We start from the raw sequence: 22,109 nt of genomic DNA on the forward strand, positions 1-22,109 counted from the left end.
TCATAAACCACCACAACATTGTAAAAGGTCAAATCCATGTCATTAAACAAAATTTGCGTCCTCGTAAACCACACACATATTCCTCCACACATATTTACACACACCTACATTACACACACACAAACAAGCACATAATTAATTATTGCCATTTGATCACAAGTACATCCAATGGCAAAAACGTTGCTAAAGTGATTAGACACACACACACACACACACACACATACACACAAACAGAGAATCCACAATTTGCCCCAAATCCCAAAAAACATCAGCACTGTTCTGAGGAATGTGCCGAACTGAAAGGGAAACACACACACACACACACACACACACACACTAGCATATACGCGCAAAGCACATACACACTTCACTATACGCGCATACGCACACGCACTCACCGTCTCCATGGAAACAAGCGGGAGAGCGGCCCGTCCCACTCTCTTCTGTGGACCGATAGAGGAGGATGAGAAACACAGGCAAAGAATGAAAGAGATGCAAAACACAGACAGGAACAGCAGAGACCGGGAAAAAAAAGTCGGGAAATAAAAACCCCAGAGAAAGAGATGTAGAATGATGCAGAGTTTCTGTTACAGAATGCTTCAGTGTGTGCATGTGTGTGTATGTGTGTGTGTTTGTGAGAGAGAAGGGTATCACTAACTAAAAGTCAAAGGAAAAGAGCATCTTGACAGGCAGCAGCTGAACCGAAGGGAACCACTGCACTGCAGCACAGCACTGATGTACACAGCATCCAGGAAACCCCCTCTCGTGTGCACTGAATACTAATAAGCATGCTATGATTGGCTGCCTCTGATGTACAACCTGTGTTCTCAAGCAAAACCATGTGGCATGCAAGACTGAATGAGCTATCATGAAGTTTCCTAGACAAGGATAAAACTGTGAGCAGTGAGGAAATCTGAATAATGTAATATCATCATAATTAAGTATTTACAAAGGAACTGTATGATCAGCCAATTCATATTTTGGGATAACTGCAAAGCGACAGGATACAAGAACACCTAACAAGTTCCTGATACATCTATACTCACTTTACAAAAAGGAGCATAGATTACAAATTGCAAGGTAATTTCACAAAACAAAATTGGCAAAATAAAGAAAATATTTCAACAAATTTGTAATATTGAAGTAAAAATATAAAAAGCTGAACTACATACGCCAATTATTTCCATGAATCTTTTTGATATTCAAAGAAACTTACAGTACATTGCTCTGCTGTTTGAGTTACTTATTTTCCCCCAAATATAGTAGTATTTAAGCCGAATTTAGGCAAAAAATTTAACAAAAAAATATTTAATTTTAGAACATGAAAATCAGAGGAAGAAATAAAAGTAAAACATCTCAGCCACTCACTTACTTCAGCTTATCTTTCCTGCATTGTCAGGGAGTAAAAAAGTGGTGATGCAGTGGCCCAGTAGGTAGTGCTGTCGCCTCAAAGCAAGAAGGTCGCTTGTTCGAACCTCGGCTCAGTTGCCGTTTCTGTGTGGAGTTTGCATGTTCTCCCTGTGTTCGCGTGGGTTTCCTTTGGGTTCTCCGGTTTCCCCCACATCCAAAGACATGCGTTACATGTGAATTTAGGTAGGCTAGATTGTCAGTGGTGTATGTGTGTGGATGTTTTCCAGAGATGGGTTGCAGCTGGACGGGCATCCGCTGCGTAAAAACGTGCTGGATGAGGCCCACAAGAAAATATATGAATGAAAAATAATAAAATAATTAAATTAAATAATAAAGAATTTTTTAATTTTTTAAATTATTTTTTAAAATAATAAAATTAAATTAAATAGTAAAAAATAATACGATTAAATTAAATCAAATAAAAAACTATAATAAAAAATCATAAATTTAAATTAAATAATAATTAAATTGAATTAAATGAAATTATAAAAAGTTCTAAAAATTACAAAATTAAATAAAAAAATTTTAATTTAATTATTCATTTTTTTTTCCGTTTAGTCTCTTTATTAATCTGGGGTTGTCACAGCGGAATAAACCGCTAACTTATCCAGCATTTGTTTCTGCAGCTGGTTCAAGCCTCGACTGCGTCAGTTGGCATTTCTGTTTGGAGTTTGCATGTTCTTCCCGTGTTCGTGTGAGTTTCCACCGGGTGCTCCGGTTTCCCCCACAAGTCCAAAGACATGCGGTATAGGTGAATTGGGTTGACTAAATTGTCCGTATTGTATGTGTGTGAAAAAGAATGTATGTGTGTTTCCCAGTAATGGGTTGCAGCAGAAAGGGCATCCGATGCCTAAAACATATGCTGGATAAGCTGGTGGTTCATTCCGCTGTGGCAACCCATAATGAATTAAGGGACTAAGCCAAAAAAGAAAATGAATGAATAAATGAAATATATTTGCCCTTTAATTGGACACGCATTATATTGTTAATATTACTATAGCACTATAGAAACTGTCACATTACACACTACCCATTGGGAAAGCTATTGTTACTGGAAAAAAGGGATCTCAAAACATACTTTAGTCTTAAGTCAATACTAAATAAATCAAACAACAGTTGCTGTTCTATTGTATTGTTAGTAGCAAATTCAATCGCCACTAGCTCTGAGTCTGACTAACTGTGCCTCTCACAAGATGGTACTTGCTCTGTATGTCATGGGTTCATTTCCCTGGTAATCTGTAAAATGACTACATTTAATTTCACATTTATTTATCTTCAGATCACTTACAATAAAAGATCACAAGTGTTTTAACAAAAAATAAATAAATGAGAAAACAAAATGATTGCATGTTTTAAAATATTTGAGTATGTCAATGGTAATTAAAACTTGGTAATGAAAAACAATCCAGTGTTTTGGTTCATGAATTCCAGTAATATTTGGACACAATTTTTCTTCAAATTGACTTCATTCCAAACATTAACTCCTAAACACAAGTCAAGGTTTACAAGCTGTACAAAGACATGAACACTTTTATGCTAGTTGTTTTTTTAGTTTTTCTTTTCAAACTTTTCCCGAGGGATGTTTAACATAGCAAGATGTTTGTTTTTTTCCAAATTGTATTCAATAATTAGTTTCTTATGGAGAAAATCTTATTTCTTTAAGCTTTGCTGAAATACAACTTTGAAAATTGCTATGGTAAATATCATTAGATCTTTTTTGGTGACGAAACACACCACTATTGTCCAGTGACTTTGCTAATTTGCCTAATTAACCTAGTTAAGCCTTAAAACTGCCCTCTAAGCTGAATAGTATTTTGCAAAAATAACTAGTAAAACATTACAGTCATCAAGGAAAGGACAAATGAAAGAAATTACTGGAAATAAGTTATTAAAATTATTGTTTAAAGTATGTTGAAAAAAATCTCTCCATTAAACAATTCTTGAAAAGTATTTGAAAATAATATTAGAAAAATTTCACACGAGGGCTCATAATTTAGCTTTCAACTTTATACTCTAAACATGTAATGGAGAGGAGCAGGACATCACCATTTTCAGTGGCACATTTTATAGTATGTTTGCCAATGATAACTTTCATTCTTTCATTTTCCTTTGGCTTAGTCCCTTATCTATCAGGGGCCAGAATGAACCGCCAACTTATCCAGCATATGTTTTATGCTGCGGATGCCCTTCCAGGCCCAATTAAGTGCTGGGAAACATCTGTTTATAATAATAATAATAATAATAATAATAATAATTCCTTACATTTCTAGACACTCAAAGTACTTTACAGGAATCTCCTCATCCACCACCAGTGTGCAGGATCCACCTGGATGACGCTATGGCAGCCATATTGCACCAGACCACACACCACACACCAGCTGATTGGTGGAGAGGAGAATGGAGTGATGAAGCCAATTATAAAATCAGTGTGGAGGTCATGATGGACAGTGGCCAGTGGGCAAATTTGATCAGGATGACGAAAATCCCTACTCTTTTTCGAAAAACATCCTGGAATTTAATGGCTTAACGAACACTATAGAGCCCCCATCAATATACTGGGGCGTTAGGACCCACACAGATCACAGGTTAAGCACCCCTGCTGGTCTCACTAACACCACTTCCAGCAGCAACCTACAGTAGCTTTCCCATATCGTCTCTCAACCAGGTACTTTAATGCTTAGCTTAGCTTCAGTGGGGACCATGTGAGAGTTGCAGAGAGCTAGCTGCTGGCATTCACTCTCACATTCACACACACACACACACACTCATACACTACGGCCAATTTCATTTACCCAATTCACTAACTTGGGCATCTCTTTGTACTGTGGGGGAAACTGGAGCACCCGGAGGAAACCGCGAACAAAGGAAGAACATCCACACAGAAATGCCAATTGACCAAGCTGGGTAGTTTGTAACCATTTTTAAAAGTTTACGTTAAGTCCCCTAAAAATATCACTGTTGTAATAAAAAAAGTTTATTTTTTACTGTTAAAGGTCAGTCTTTGTACTCGGCATGGGCCGGTATAAGATTATGATTATTGCTCCAAAATAAGTTCTTTTTAAATGTCTAGGTAAATATCAACAAGTTTCATATTTAAATATTTTGGATCAGTTGGTGTAGAGCAGGGATCAACAAACTGGAGTTCCTGGAGGTCCGGTGTCATGCAGATTTTAGCTCCAACCCTAATCAAACAAACCTGAACAAGCTAATCAAGGTCTTACTAGGTACAGAATATTTGAAACACTCCGGCAGGTGTGTTGAGGCAAGTTGGAGCTAAACCCTGCAGGGCTCTGGACCTCCAGGAATGAGATTAGTACCCCTGATGTAGAGGTTCCTTTTTTTGCCAGATATTCTGTTGCCCTAAATAAACTAACTAAAATTGTTGTGAAAAACTTGTACAAAAAATAATTAATAAAATAAAAAACGTACAAATACCTTAGGAACAGTATTACAGAAAACTTTGACGGTTTTAAAACCCTGATTTTTTAAAACTGCGGTAAACCTTGAAACCAGTTATCATCCCATGCCTACGAACATGACATTATTTTAGCAAGTTTCGTGTCGAGAAAACATGGTATGCACATGTAGGAAAATTGATGTTCCAAAGGTTAAAAACGGAGTACTCTGTGGTACTTTTTGTTCTTGGCAGCATACTCCATGTTTGTGCCGGTTTCTAAAGGGATAGTTCACACAAAAATTAAACGAATCCTCAATTAATTCCAAACCTTTATGAGTTTCTTTCTGAACACAAGAGTATACTCTGAATGTTAAATGGTAAAAACGGAAATCATTGACCTCCATAGTGGGGAAAAAAAACAAATACTATAAAAAAATAACATAAAATCGAGGCTTAACGATTTCCAGCCTTTTGCAAACTTCTTTTGTATTCAATGGAAGACACTAAAAAATCCAATAGGTTATTGACATGTGAAGGGTGACTAAATAATGCCAGAATGTTTTAGCACTGGCCCACATCTCTTTAAGTTTCATAGCCCATACAACATACAGCATCCATACTTTTATCATTCGTGATTGAATCAACATATTCAACAAGTTTTTAATTTGGTGAGCATCCTGCCTGAACATTCCTGCAGGTAAGAACATTGTGTTTCCGGCTGGAGCGAGTCGTGATGAAGAGAGTGTTTGAGATTCACAGCACTATCTGTTAGCAGAGCGCAGGTCCAGTGCCGTGCACACGCTCTATGAACGCTTCGCACGCCAGTTACGCAACCACAGAGGTAAAGCGGCAATATTTACACAGTCTCGCTCACATGGACACATAATCTCATTCACACCAGCACACAGTCTCACACACAAACACACACACACAAGCGCACGAGAGGTGCTGAAGGCTGTCAGATGCTCGGCCCCTGCAGTGTGGAGAGTTTCGAGGGAGCCGCAGACGCAGCAGACGTTTGGCTCAGTGTGTAACAGAGCAGCCAAGAGAAAAAGACACCAAACCCGAGTTCCTTCGCTTTCTGAAAAGCACACACAGACTCTAGTCCAAGCAAACAGACGACACACAGAAACTCAGTGTGCTCTGTGCATTAAAGATGCCTCACCGTCATCCAACAGAGCATAAAATCACACCTCTACACTCTGAGAAGGTTGCAACATTGCTAGGCAACGTTCCTACAACATTACGGTCAGAACCAGCGATACAACCTGTGCCTATCACACTTGAGAAGATGTCTCAAATTGCACTGTACACACACACACACACGACTAGATATTTATGGTAGATAATTAAAAAAAATTTGAAAGAAATCCCCAATGCCAACTTCATTCATTCCTCAAAGCAACTGGTTCTTCAGCGATACACACTTGGACTTACCTCCGTGCAAGACGCATCACAATCAAGTCTTCTTCAGACCATCCCAGAAAACCAGAAGACAGTTCTGAGAGAGAGAGAGAGAGCTGGGAAAATCACACACGCACACACGCGCGCACACACAGAATGATAGTCCAAGCAGCCGGGAAAAATTAAGCAAAAAAAAGCGTCTACTCTCAGTCTCTGCCTCCTCTCTCTGCGGTCTCTGGTTCCCTTCGCCTCCTCAAGAGCTGAGGAGTGGAGAGGAGAGGAGCCGATCTCCCCAGCGCTGGTGTTAAGCTGTGCGTTTAGAGCTCCTCTGCAGCGAGCTCGGCATCTTCCACACACTCCACCGGCACACGGCAAAACATGGAGCCAGACACCGGATTCAGGATTCTTGACTATGCCCCCGGCTCACTCAGGAATACTAATCTGTATCCCCCGTTATTCCATCATTCGTCATCCTCTTCTGCCCATGGTGTAAATGTCAAAACCATGCCTCATATCGTAGTCGAGGAGAACAAAATCAATCCTGTTAAAAAAGGGATTAATTTTATAATCATAATGATGATGATGATGTCACTGTTTCAGTATTTTCATTTTGGTATCATTGTCATCACAGATGGAGGGGGACGCAACCTGAGACGGCCACATTTGGAGGCCCATAATTTCCCTTTTGGGAAGCGCATTAGTGCACAGGAGAGATGCTAATCGCTGGGTTGTTAACAATTACAATTTGTGTTGCCAGGAAAAAACGACAGCAATAAAGTGTAGAGTGTCTTGACAACCTTGTGGTCTGATCTAATTTTGAAACGGTATACATCTGATTACAATGTCTGCTGCTTATGTAAGCAGCCAAGGCTCATTGTAAAAACGTGTCTGAGCCTGTAAAAAACATTGCTCAGGGTATGTTTTGTTGCATGTTTCAAATGACAAATTCACTAGAGGGCACTATTTAGATTTTTTAAGAAATTAAAATATGTTACTTAGGGCTGCGGTCCGGTACCTGTTCGTAGATCGATTTGTACTGGTCCACACAAGAAATCATTAAGTATTTCTGTTTTATTTATTATCTGAGTCTGGACGATCTTTTATTTTGAAAAATAGTTTATTTTGAAAAATGACTTGTGGGGGAAATCAGAGCATCCAGAGGAAACCCACGCAAACACAGGGGGAACATGCAAACTCTACACACAAATGCCAACAGACCCAGCAGGGTACTTTGTAACCATTTTTTTTATTTTTGTTTTAGTCCCCCCTAATGTCATTGTTGTATGTTGTACTGTAAAAGGTCAGTCTTTGAGAACTAGGCATGGGGCCGGGCGGTATAAGGGCCGGGCGGTACGAACTGCTAAGGAATAGATCCGCAACCCATGTGTCAACAAATCAGGTGAATCTACCAGGTCTGTGCATAAAGATCAACTGCTGGAGGCCACAAATGACAGGCCGCTTACATATCGCGTTTTCATTATTTCCAATGGACGAGTATGACTTTTGCACACAAGTGGCGGGACGAGCTAGCGCCTTACAGACACTCTCAGTTCAATGAATGCCGCAAGTGCACTGCAAGCGCACCCCCACCCCCAACCATTGACCAGTCTGTGGGGATAAAAAGATTGAGGACCACTCACTTAAGCCTAGTTCACACTACAGGATTTTAAACATCAGCAGATCGCTGTGCCGTTCACACTACATGACTTGACTTTGTGTCTTTCAATCTCTGTGGTGTTCACACTACGCAACACTCCGTGAATGATCCATTAGAGGAGGGGTCACACACTACATGATCTGACAACAACTCATTCCCCAACACCTCATTCAAGCTACCAAAACTACAGCCAATTAAATTTTGAGGGAGGAGTCATCAGAAAAAGCTGAACACTATTGGTTGCTTTTGTGCTGATTACATCACTGACAGCATTTCAAGCTTTGGAGAAAGCATTTAAAAACATCGTCAAATCAGCTGATTTATCAGCGGATTAATCACTCATCTGCAAGGTTTGAGTGGATAGATACACAGAGAGTTTTTAATTTTTGTAATTGTATAACTCTTTGACATAAAACGAACAAATAACACCCTGCCGTTTTCTAACTATCAGTGTATTTCTTTCTGACATTGTTATTTTTTTTATTACAAAACAGTAAAGAACTGAGCATTTCTGCCTTAAATTACCATATTGGTTAAAATGACTGCATGCATGTCTGATACTTTTCGCTGTGACTTTAAATATGTGTGCCTTTTTTTGCCTAGCAACTTCTTGCTAACATAAACAAAACTTTCAGATGGCAAAAACATCAATTTACTTCAGATATCTTTCAAAACAGCATATTCTGTGCTGCGAAATAGCTCCTGTTTGAAAGTAAAAATGAAAGCCAAGACCTTTGCATGTTCTAATATTTTAACTACATATTTATAGGCTGTATTACCAAAAAAAGATTATATTTTTAGGGTAATGGTGTCATTAAATATGATGCCAGACATTCAAAGCTTAATTTTATTGTCTCAATAATAGCTTTTAATGTAAATTTGTTGTGACAATATGGCGTTTTATATGAGAACGGTCAGAATGAGCAGTATGGTAATATTAATAGTTACAGAATTCTAGTTCCACTGTTAATATAGCCTACTCTCATGTCTGTGTTAACACAGAATGAAGCGAGTGCGTTAATGCCCATTCTGACCAATCACAGATGTTTCTGTTGAGCTCCTGAGCACACAGGCATTCAGCTTATGCTGATATGCTCTCTCATTGGCTGCAGCTCATCACTACATCGGACCACACATGGGGTTGAGTCGGCCAACTGCTCCAGAATATTTAGCATGCTAAATGTTGGATTTCTGTCTGCGAGGTGTCGGCGACGTGTCAGCGAGCCTCGTTGATGCGTTGTTCAGTAGTTCAAAGAGTGGCGAGGACCGTGCACCTGCAGATTTCTTCCCGATCACAGCCCGATCTGTCGGCGAGCTCGTTAACTTCCAAATCGGGCTCAAATCAGGCTTAAAATCCTCTAGTGTGAACTAGGCTTTAGGGTGCGTAATGTTGCACATTTCAAATACACATTCTTCTATTGGTATATGTTTACAAGAAGGCAGAACTTATCATACAGACCAGCAAAACCACTCAGCTAAACCCTTTCCTTGTGCTCCTCTGCACTGCACATTTTGTTTGTTTCTGTTTTTACTTTAAAAGTTTTTTTTCCAGTAAGTGCCCAGAAAAAGGGACTATGAAGCAGGTTGTTTTGTGGCCTTGATTTGGTGTTAGCATGTAATTACATTCATTCATTCATTTTCTTTTCGGCTTAGTCCCTTTATTAATCTAAAGTCGCCAGAGCAGAATGAACCGCCAACTTATTCAGCACATGTTTTACGCAGCAGATGCCCTTCCAGCTGCAACCCATCACTAAGAAACATCCATCACACTCATTCAAACATACAACACGGTCAATTTTAGCATACCCAATTCAACTGTACCGCATGTCTTTGGACTTGTGGAGGAAACCGGAACACCTGGAGAAAACCACACGAACACGGGGAGAACATGCAAACTCCACACAGAAATGCCAATTGACCCAGCCGAGGCTCAAACCAGCAACTTTTTTACTGTGAGGCGAATGTGCTACCCACTGCGACACCACATCGCACCATGTATTTACAATAAGAATGTTTTGATTATTAGACCATGCTAGATTTTACTATAATTACTACTACAACAACCACTAAATCATACAAAATGCTTAAGTGATAGAAAACATTTGATTCTGTTACTAATTATTAACTTATTGTTAAACCACACACTACAGACGATTTAGCCTACCCAATTCACCTGTACCGCACGTCTTTGGACTGTGGGGGAAACCGGAGCACCCGGAGGAAACCCACGCGAACGCAGGGAGAACATGCAAACTCCACAAAGAAACGACAACTGAGCAGAGGCTCGAACCAGCGACCTAGCAACCTACTGCGCCACTGCGTCACCTCATACTGGTTTATAAGGGGAAAAAATAATGTGGGCTATTACAATTTACTACTTGCATGTTATTTGTTATACTCTATCAATTAGTATGAGGATTGCTGTGAGGTGAATCAGTGAGACTCTGTGTTTTTTGTGGAGGATGGATTACAAATTTGTCCATTTTTGGTCAGCTAGGGCAGTGGTCCTCAACCTTTTTATCACCACGCACCAGTCAACGGTTAACAATTTTACTGCGGGGGGTTGGGGGGTTTCGTAGGTTGCTATGCGACCATCAACCGATTTCTCAAAGGATGACAAACTGACAAAACATTGCTGTCACTCCCTGATACAATTTTATTTATGGAGAAAAGTACAAAAGGACTGCAGTGTTTGTGTGTGTTTTGTGTTTGTCTGAGAAAATTTGTCTTGTTGAAATGTAAGCTATTCAAGCTAAAGCTGAAGCAAGCCGCACACCTCCATTGAAAACAACAAACTTTTGCAGACTCTAGAAATACACAATATGCGAACCGCCCCTAAAAGTATGTTGTCGTTTGCAATCTTCATCAGTTGACATACTTGCACAGACATGCTGGATTCACCTGATTTGTTGACAAGTGGGTTGCGGATCTATTCCTTGGCAGTTCGCGAGTCGTTCACTGGGCCTTTTCCCCTACTTTCCAAAGACGTCTGTTTCTTAATTATTTTACAGCTTGTAGGTTAAATTTGTGCGCTAAAGTGACCAAGATGTAAGCAAGAGAATACGGTAATTTTTCAAAATAAAAGATTTTTAAAATAAAAGATCGTTTAGACTCAGATAATAAATAAAACAGAAATAATTAATGATTTCTTGTGCAGGCCAATTTGGTTTAGGACCACTGAGCTAGAGGATAAAATGAATTAAGGCAACATGATCATTCCCCTAATTGTCCACTGCTAAGATTTTTTTTAAATATGACGCAATCCCCCACAAAGCTCGCTGAGGCCCCTTGTGGGCCGCGACCCCCCTGTTGGGAACCGCTGGCTTAGAAAATCAGATCTTATGATCAGATCTGAATAAGGAAAACGAACTAGAACTGGATGCAATGTGAACAAAGAGCTGGTAGCCATCCACTTCAAACACAGAAACAAAAACTCTGATTCACTGACTCCCAGAAAACGCATTACATAACATTCATGGATACAGAGTGGTGGACCATTCACACCATAGGTGAGAAGTTTAAAAGATTAATTGAGGGCACTGCAATGCCACAATACCATCCATCTCAGAAGCGTATGAATATTTTACAATCAGATTTGAAAGCAGATATTCTACTGCACAGAGGGCTTTTGGATGTTGTGGGTAGCAGCTCTACGAGTCCTTGACCATCTCACAAGGGTCTCTTGGCCTCAACTGAGAGAGATGCAAGAGGGAAAAAATAACAAAATGAGAAGGTCCCATTTATCACAAAAGCACCCGAATCACACCACTGAAACGGTCTTTGATTGACAGTTGAAAATGAGCTCCTTCCTGAGTCATTTGAGCATATATATATATCTGACCACTTGCTGGAGATTATATTACATACCAGCAACCTCACTGTTGACTAAGTTTTCTTTATGGAGAAAATGATATGATCTGAGATATTTAGTCCACTGAAATGTGTATATTTCATACAAATTATTAAGCTGATTGGTAAGTTCTTGTCCCGTGACTTGCGGTGCGCTTGCAGCATTCTGAAAATGTTTTTAACTAGGTACACCTAGAAGGACGCAAGCCAAGTGTCTTCATTGGAAATAACGAACTTGCATGTGGAAAAAACGCGATCTGTGAACAAAGCCGTCGTCATTTACTGCAATCTACATTTACGCAATCTACAGCAGTACAGTTGACCTTCTTGCACAGATTTGCTGGATTCCCCTGATTTGATGACAAATGGGGTTGCGGATCCATTCCTTGGCAGTTTGTGGGCTCTTTACTAGACCAATTTACTTTCGCAAAGATGTCTTTTTCTTACTCATTCTGCTAGCTTGTGGGTTACATTTTGGTGCTCGAGCGACCAATATAACCAAGAGAATATAGTCTTATGTAAAAAGAAAAGATCTTTCAAAATAAAAGATCGTTTGGACTCCGATATTAAATTAAACAGAAATAATTAATGATTTATTGTGCGGCAAGTTACCAATTGATCCATCAACTGTTACCAGTCCGCTACAGGGGGGTTGTGTACAACTGATCTACAGTGTAAAATACAAGAGAGATTTTCTTAAAGAGATTCAATTTAGCCTGAATCTTTCATTTGGGAAGATAGCTAACATTTTAAGATGATCAACCATGGTAACAGTCTAGATGATCTTGCTGGTAACAGTCACACACGGCGTCCATTTCTCCAAAAACATACCTGAAACGGTAAGAGAATTCTTGATGCAGTGCTACCTGAGGGATTATAGATCCCAGTTGTTCATCTTAGGATTGCGCCCTTGTCCTTTACGCACTGAAATTTCTCCAGATTCCTCGAATCTTTTAATGATGTTCTGCACTGTTGAAGGTGTAATTTACAAATGTATTCATATTTTTTTGAGAAACATTGTTTTTAAATATTTTAATTATTTTCTCACATATTTGTTGGCAAACTGGCGATCGTCTGCCCATCTTCGCTCCTAAAGGACTAAAACTCTCTTGGATGCTGTACTAAATCATAATTACAATCACGTGTTGACACCACCTGTTTCAAATCACATCATTATTTAACCAAATGACCTGTTTGCTAGCTCCTCTCCAATCTTTTTTAGATTGTTTTGCAGGTCTAAATGACAGGAAAGGACGTATATTTACACATAAAATGAAGTTGACCAGATAAAACATGAAATATTTTGTGTTCATATTGTCTGCAATGAAATACAACTAAAAGCAAATTAGGAAATCACTACTTTCTTTGTTTATTTGTGTTTTCCATACTGTCCAAACTTATTCTGATTTGGGGGTTGTACATTTCTCTAGTTTTTGGTGAAAATTATACCTATGCCACATTGTTGCAAGGTATTATTCATCCGCTGGATGCTAGGTTACCTCACTGTTATACAAGACTGTGTATACAAGACAGCGTTGGCCTTTTGAATGCTCATTTCAGCCAAACAGTACACAACAGAATCGACTGCCTGTCAACAATCAGTTCTCTGACTTGCACTCGTAGCATAAACTTGCTGCGACAGCAAATGGAGAGCCTCACATGAAGAAAGTCTGCAGTTCAGTCAAATATGACCTCAGATCAAAGCTCGGTTTGCTTTCACTAAAGAAAGGCTGTGAGTTTAACCGAGACACTGTTGCTGAGTACTGTCATAACACCCGGGTTCAGACTCATTAGCATCATTAGCATTAGAGTGTGTTTACACTCCCACCGTGACAAATACATCATTAACACTCCTTATAAGAATCACGTTTACAGGCACCACATCAGCGCATTATAAATGTTCAAATGCCCTTAGGTTTCACTTTTCCTGCGATATGAAAAGAAACTGTTTTGACTGCTGGGGAGTGTGTGAGTGAGTGTATGAGACGTCTCCCTTCAATGGGATCCGCTTCATTTATTCAGAGGGCAGATCTGTCGGGCTGCTCATTATTTTGTAGCCGCATCCCATTTGAATAAGGTGAATCTTAATCACAGCAGAGGGCAAAAAAAGAGCCTTTTGGGTAACTGCTTCCTGTTAGCGCACACCACTGAAGGACAGGGCATTATTGGACTGTTGGTTTTGCTTTAGCAGAATTCCAATTGACTAATTAGAATAATTATTTAGCTTCTCTTTGGAACACTTGAGTATGACTGGTCATTTACAACATACTTTTTTCAATATATTAGAGCTGCATGGTTAATCAGAATGAAACCACAATGTGGCTTGTGATTATCAAACAGAAAAAGCTGCGACTTTAGATATATGGAATTATTGCACAGCTGTATGGAATACTTGATTCCTATTTAGCCGTCCTATCTGAAAAAAAACAGCTTAAACCAGCCTAGGCTGGTTGGCTGGTTTTAGAGGGGTTTTGGCCATTTTCAGGCTGGTTTCCAGCCATTTCCAGCCTGGTCTTAGCTGGTCAGGCTGGGAGATGACCAGCTAAAACCAGCTTGACCAGCTTAGCCAGGCTGGGAGCCCAGCACAACCAGCTATGTCCAGCTTAAACCAGGCTGGACAAGCTGATTTTAGCTGGATTTAGCTGGTCATTTTCCAGCCTGACCAGCTAAGACCAGGCTGGAAATGGCTGGAAACCAGCCTGGAAATGGCCAAAACTCCTCTAAAACCAGCCTGGTCAACCAGCTAAAACCTGCCAACCAGCCTAGGCTTGTTTAAGCTGGATTTTTCAGCAGGGTTGTATAATTGTTATAGTGTGCATTACACTGCATTTCCTGTTCATGTCATTAGCTGCGTCCCAAATCGCATAATAATGCACTATTCTATGCCATTTTGTAGTTTAAATAGTGTAAGTAGTTCGTTTACACTGAAAACTCTAAAAACAATAAGTGCACTTTAATTACCCGGATGATGCACTCATTCAGCCGGTAAAGTGAAGTGTGTAATGATGGACACTTCACACACTTAATGACCGCAGTTTTGCTCACGTAGGGGAAGGGGCGGAGCTATCGGGCGCACACGTTGGATAACTTTATTTATTTTGGATGGTGAAAGCAGAATTCTCCTACGAGAGTGATTATAATGCCTCCCGATAGTGATAGCGGTTACACTCACGGCAGGTATTATTTGATAATTCAGTGGTTTATTTCACCGATTTGGTGACCGTCAAACATCATCAAGGAAACGGTTTAAATTTCCGCTTAGTAAAAAAACATTAGTGCTCCATTTGGGACGACACTACATACATATACTAACCTGCTGAGTGTGTAAGTGCATAAGTACATAGTGCATGAGTGCATAGTGTATAGTGTGCCATTTGGGACGCAGCTTTTGTCTGCCTTATTTTGAAAAAAAATTTTAAGATACAGAGTCAGCTTAAAGTGGCATTTGAAGGTAAATTTAACTAGGCTAATTAGGCAAGTTAGGGTAATTAATCAAGACATTGTATACTTACCGGTCACTTTATTAGGTTCACTTTACTAGTACCGGGTTGGACCCACTTTTGCTTCCAGAAGTGCCTTAATCCTTCATGGCATAGATTCAACAAGTTGCTGGAAATCTTTCCAAGAGATTTTGGTCCATATTGACATGATAGCATCACATAAATTCCAGCAGATTTGTTGGCTGCACATCCATGATGTGAATCGCCCGTTCCACCACAACACAAAAGTACTCTATTGGATTAAGATGTGGACTGTGGAAGCCATTTGAGTGTAGTGAACTCGTTGTCAAGTTCAAAAAACCAGTCTGAGATAATTTGTACTTTATGATATAATGAAGCAGCCATCAGAAGATGAATACACTGTGGTCATAAAGGGATGGACATGGTCAGCAACAATACTCAGATACACCATTACACCACCACCAACAGCCTGAACCATTGATCCAAGGCAGGATGGATCTGGTTTCATGTTGTTGACACCAAATACTGACCCTACCATCCAAATGTCAAACCAGGCAATGTTTTTCCAGTCCTCTGCTGCTGTAGCCCATCCGCCTCAAGGTTGAACATGTTGTGTGTTCAGTTTCTATAAGCTGGAACCAGTCTGGCCATTCTCCTCAGACCTCTGGCATCAATAAGGCATCTGAGCCCACAGAACTGCCACTTACTGGATATTTTGCATGTGAACACAATGGCTAATTAGCTGTGTTTATGACAGCGCTCAAGTGTTTGCATGAAATTGAGTTTTTTTTTTTTTAGTACTAATTGGTATCGAACCCGTTACTGTTGATAACACTGGTGTGCATTTTTGTGAATTAAATTTGATTTGATTTTATAAAAAGAGAAACATTATTTTTTGTTATTGATGCAGGGCCAGGTGATACAACAAACAAAAAAATTCTCATGATATCAAGTTTAATTCAGTATTTATAATTATTTAATATTTTTAACGATACATTTAGGAATATTATGATTTTTACCACTCTATTTTAATTCTATTTTTTTATAGTCAAAAATAAAAATATTTAAACTAAATAATTATAACACAAGTGTTAAAGAGACTAAACTTGATAAATAAAATGTCGCAAAGTGTGTGCAATGGTGAAGGGTAAATGCTGAAAAATCAAAGCAATCCTTAAGGTGTGAATAGTAATGATATAGTAACCCTCAAACTTTGTAAATAAAACAAATTATGATAATCAAATCTGAGCTTTCAAGTAAAAAATAATAATAATAACTTATTATTCAAATACGTATTGCAAAATTACAAATAGTGAAGTTGAATGACTAAATTACCCGTATGCTAAAAACTTTCAGATGGGGTGCTACTGGCTGGGATTTACAAGAAAAGAAACCAAAAAGCCACTCTGGTGACATCCTTACATCCTTTTTCATTTTCAATCTCCTCACTGCTGCAATGCGCTGTTTTTGTCTAAAGTAATTAGTCTGCCATTGCTGAAAATGTGTATATTCCAAACAAAGTGTGAAGCAGATTGGTTAGTTCTACTTACATGAATCGCGGTGCACGCACAACATTCTAGAAAGTTCAGAAGTTTTTTTAACTAGGTGTGCCTGGAAAATGCATGCGCGTCAAGTGCACGCCTCTTGATCACCATGTGCGCGTCACTCCCCTTTAGCGCCGCAAGTCACACTTCCATTGGAAATGACAAACTTAAGCTTATTGGCAATGCTTCCAAAGCACTCCTTTTAATAGCAAAAGCAGCCACATTTTAATAAAACGATAACACTTTATACCGAAACTTTATACCAAACTTTTTTCATCATTATTAACAATCGTGTTCGGTCAATAAATATAGATATCGTTTTTATCACCCAGCTCTATGTCGAGGCTCCATTTAAATAGAACAAGATGCCATCTGATAATGAGGGTGAAAGACAATAGCCGCATTTCCACTGTCGGGCCAGTGCGAGCCAGGGCTTTTATCGGGCCGGGCCGGGACAATCGCCCAGGAGGTTGAGTGGTGAGGCCGAAATTATGTCGCATTTGCACTGTGGGGCTAGTAGCTTGCAGCGTGTCATGCAAACCCCACCCCCAGAACGTACCCCGGATCAAATGTCAAACAACCCGTCCACTTCAGCGGGAATCAGGCATATAAAGCACACCATCGCATTATCTCGAAACAAGTAAAATGAAGACAACCAAAACAAACAAATGACACGTTACAGCACAGCATTAAATTACATGTCTATACGCACAGGCCTACGTATTTTCATTCATTGTATTCATTTACCCGCCGACTGACTGTTGGTATCGTGCATCAAGTGGTCTCGCCACTAACGGAGGGACCCAGCCCAGTGAGCGCACCATCCAGAATATTAAACCACAAAAATTCTCCGGTAAAAACTTTGTATGACATGTATCTTATAACATCTTTGTTTTGGTAGACGTCATCAAACATTCAGCCCAAATGCACTGGAGAGACCTAAAACATATTAATTGAGACTTCAACCTGAGACTTCAACCAAAGCCACTGCAATGAAGCCAAACTCTCACCGCTCTTAGAGGTCCACCTGTGGTAACATAGTATGCTTTAAGGGGAAGCTTCTCTCTTTAAGGAGAAACTACTCTCCAACAAGACCAAACATTTTGTATGTCTTTAGAAAAGCAAGACTCTAATAACTAAAACAATTTAAACCATTTTAAAGACACAGACACTATGGACTTAATGTCCTCCGTTAATATGTAAACAAGCAGAGATTATAACAAACCAAATAAACCCACCTTTCAAGCTTGCTGTCTGTCCACAAGTCTATAACATTTTAACAGCCTGGCTGATTTGACTGCAAGGATCAAAGCAATCCAATCCATAAAACATTAGTCCACAACATGTATATATGTTGATAAACATCCATGGATACACTGCTGTCATCAAAACTAGTTGCTGGAGGGCTTTCAGTAAAGTAGTATCTTTCAGACAAAAACATTTGTAATATGGTCAACAAAATGGTCGCCGACCTTTTGATTGACACTTCATTGAGCCAATAGCTGAAAAGAGAAGTGTCACCATCCAAGGGCTGTCAGAACATGAGATGGTCCCGCCCTCTCTTATGATAGTTATGAACAGACTTAGTTGCAAAGGCTTTGTGAATGAATTGGGCCAATTATGCTTCTGACTTTAATCATGTTAAGATTCCAAATGTAATGTTTTTTAATCAATCAGATTAAAGTAAAGCCCATAGTAAACATTCCATTGACACAGTTTAATAAGTATGGTTCAAGTACAAATAAAAGTTAAAAGTTAAATAAATAAATAAAATAAACAAATAATTAAAATAAATAAATAAATAAACATATAAACATATAAATAAACAATCCCTGCCACATCCAATGGCTATTTAACTTCTAAAAAATTACCCAGCTAATGACAAGCATCACATCGATCATAGAAGTCCGATCGTAATATGCCACAGGAATTTAAATTTATCACTTCACCTACTCGACTTTAAAGAGGTATTTTTAGGATCACCAGCCAAGCCATGCTCAATATCCTTAGCCCTCCACCATCCTGTGGATGAATGAACGTCTACCAAAACATTTAAAACACAATCTGTCTGTCGATTCCTCACCTCGCTAGAGAACTGCGTTCTCACCACTAATTTTTTCTGATTTTCTCATTTCAGGTCTAACCTATGGATTCCACCCAGGCATCCCAGCTCTCCCTTCCTGTCCTAATATTCAGTCAGCTATTGCTGATTGAACCAGAAATTGTGGATCATCTTATTTAAAAAGAGATCGACAACCACTTTATGTTTGACCATTCTCTGCCCCACCACTCAAGGATTCTCGCATTTGTCCCATAAGCAGTGCAACTCGCAAATTCTCCAACAATGGTTTCTTTCTAACAATCGCAGAATCCCCCATCTTATCCAACTTTAGATTATATTCTAATCACCCCCCCCCCCCCCCACATTGCCTCCAGCCACACCTAGAGATCAACCAAAAGGTTTTCGCCAATCTAGGTATTCCAGAAGGCTGGACCCAATACATTTATAGAAATTCTAGGCATCCACTTCGATTTGCTCAAATTCCAGGCCTCTCTTCCTAAAGAGAAAATCGGTTGAATAATTTATCTTTCTCTTGTATTATAAGAAAGAGACTTGAATTAAACACATACTGTTATCTATCCTCGGCCACCTAAAATTCACAGTGCAAATTTACCTCAAACTTGCCTACTCCAGCTCCCTACCACAAGTCACGATTTAAAAGGCACAATTTCTCTCTCAAAACCCACCCACAATGAACTCCGCTTATGGATTGCTTCCTTAAGCTATGGAACAGCTGTTCCAATCTTCTGCAGAGATTGTTTGCACCCCTATTAGATATTCGCCTATTTACTGGTGCTACCCCATCAGTTGGGTTCCAAGGGTACTCTGGTTACACTGGTTGCCACCACATGGCCCCCTCAATCAATTTCCACTCCAGAAAACCATTGTTCATCAGCTTTCTTCAAACTGTACCCAATAGTCGCTGCCGCCATACTATGAGGAGACGAATGGTCCACCTCTAGCATTCTCATTCATTGTGATGAGGAAGACACAATATAATGCATAGACAAAGGCGTTCCTACTCTCTAAACTTTAATGCTACTTTTAAGATGTCTTATTTGACATTAGATAATTTATCATGTCTGCTTAATACGTGCCAGGTTGCTAAACCAAATCACTGACTCTCTCTCATTTTTCTTTCCAGAAATTTTGGTCACTGGCTACAGAAGTGGACCCCAACTCAACGCCTGTCCGTCCCCTTTCCAGAAATGACATTACCTTAAGCCACACCCTTTATAACTCCATATCACTTACCCTTAAAGTAGTAGCCCTCAGACCCTTCAGTCACACATCACAGCATGAAACATTCAAACTCAACCCCTCACTCCAACCCACCATAGCAGATCTAATTTTGTGTGATGAGGAAAGAAAGGGTTTCCTCGTCCTGCAAAGTAAGATAGATCAATTTGACAAAGAACATTTCATTTACATCTTCAACATTCCTGCCCTCACCCACCCCTTCCAAACTCTCTAGTATACCTACACTTAAGGGGATTACAAGAAACAAACCCCCTAGTCCCCCTTTTTACTGACGACGCTAATCGTCCAGTATCACATCTCTGGTTCCAGAAACACCTCAAAGTTGTCCGCCTCTCAGGATTTCCTCCCGAACCATTCTCCAGCCATTCATTCAGAATTGGCATTATTAAAAGGCTTTCCCAGCACCAGATCCAGACCATAGGTCATTGGTTCTCTGAAGCCTTTCAAATCCTACATTTGCCTCAGTCTTTTCATCTCAAACAACCCAAGTTGTTTCTTTCAAACCTCAGCTCAATCTTGGCCACCCCTTTATTCTCTAGCCAAAGCCATCTATATGTCCAACACTAGCAAACCCCCTCACGGCTCAGACTCCCGCTGGAGTAAATATGAGCTTCGGCTCTCGCAGAGCCTAACATAACCCTCTTTCTGTTCCCCCTGCCAGCATTGAGTGCCTCTGCTGTTTCCTCCTAGTTCTTTACTCCCTGCCTTTGACTCTCATGTAATCTCCTTGCTACATCAGCATCACCCTAAGCTCAGATTCCCGCAGGGGTCAACATGAGCTTTGGCTCTGACAAGAGCCTACCCTATCACCCTCTTCTTTCTGTTCCCCCTGCCAGCGTTGAGTAAATTTGCTGTTCCCTCCTAGCTCTTTACCCCTTGCCTTTGGCTCTCTGGTAACCTTCTTGCTCCATCTGCATCACCCCAAGCTCAGACTCCCGCAAGGGTCAACACGAGCTTCGGCTCTCGCAAGAGCCTCACCTTTCACCCTCTCCTTTCTGGTCCTCCTGCCAGTGTTGAGTGCTTCCACTGTTCCCTCCTAGCTCTTTACCCCTTTCCTTTGGCCCTCTCATAACCTCCTTGCTCCATCTGCATCACCCTAAGCTCAGACTCCCGCAGGGGTCAACACAAGCTTTGGCTCTCATAAGAACTTCACCTATCAACCTCTCCTTTCTGTTTCCCCTGCCAGCGATGAGCGCTTCTGCTGTTCCCTCCAAGCTCTTTACTCCTTGCCTTGACTCTCAACTAACCTTCTTGCTCCATCTTAGAATCACCCTAAGCTCAGACCCCCACAGGGGTCAACACGAGCTTCGGCTCTCGCAAGAGCCTCACCTATCACCCTCACCTTACTGTTTCCACTGCCAGAACTGAGTGCTAATGCTGCATCAGTTTATTTGTTCTGTATTGTCATTCATCAGTATTTATAATACTGTGATCTATAATACTATAATTTAGTTCAATCTGTATAGTAGTTCATTAGCATTACATGTTATCATATTCTGTATTTTGCATAGTAATCTCGTTACCTCCAACAGCTCTCCCCTTTTCTTTCCCCCTGTCAGCGTTGTGTGCTTCCTCTGCTTTAGTATCCTATTGCATAATTTGTATATTCTTTATAGTGATTGTATTGGATATTTGTGTTTCTACAGCTGCTCTTCCCCCTTTTTTCCTGCCATGCAGCATCAAGCACCTTTGCAGCTTTAATTCATTTATTCTGCATAATGGTTTACTGTTATACTTGTATTGTATCATTTGCATAAAAATTGTATAGTATATCTGTTACTTCCAGCCACCTTGCCCATTTCTTTTCCCATTCCAGTGTGGAGTGCTTCCGCTTCACCAGTTTATTTGTTTCCCATATAGTTATTAATCAAATGTCTACATTATGTGTTCATTCTGCATAGTAGTCCATTTGTATTTCATGTATTATATTGTGTATTTCTGGATAATAATCACGTTACTCCCAGCAGCTCTCCCCTTTCTTTCCACTTGCCAGAATTGAGTGCCTTTACTGTTTTCTACCAGCCCTTTACTCATTGTCTTTGACTTTCATCCAGCCTCCTTCCTC

The 22,109-nt window shown here is 39.9% G+C and overlaps 1 protein-coding gene across 9 annotated transcripts in view; it reads right to left on the bottom strand.

Moving 5' to 3' along the window:
• dlgap2b (discs, large (Drosophila) homolog-associated protein 2b) overlaps nt 1–22,109 on the bottom strand; it is a 309,310-nt gene that overhangs the window by 270,258 nt on the left and 16,943 nt on the right. For 2 of the 9 annotated variants that reach the window (XM_087297887.1, XM_087297893.1), the window contains exon 1: nt 6,245–6,524. The exons of 6 other annotated variants lie outside the window; for them this stretch is intronic. The gene's annotated coding sequence lies outside the window, so the exon portion shown is untranslated. Of the gene's footprint in view, nt 1–6,244; nt 7,320–22,109 lie in introns of those variants that run through there. One more of the 9 variants, NM_001423487.1, reaches the window with a different exon arrangement.

This window comes from Danio rerio, chromosome 20, assembly GCF_052040795.2.
Source record: "Danio rerio strain M-AB ecotype USA chromosome 20, GRCz13ab, whole genome shotgun sequence".
NCBI lineage: Eukaryota > Metazoa > Chordata > Actinopteri > Cypriniformes > Danionidae > Danio > Danio rerio.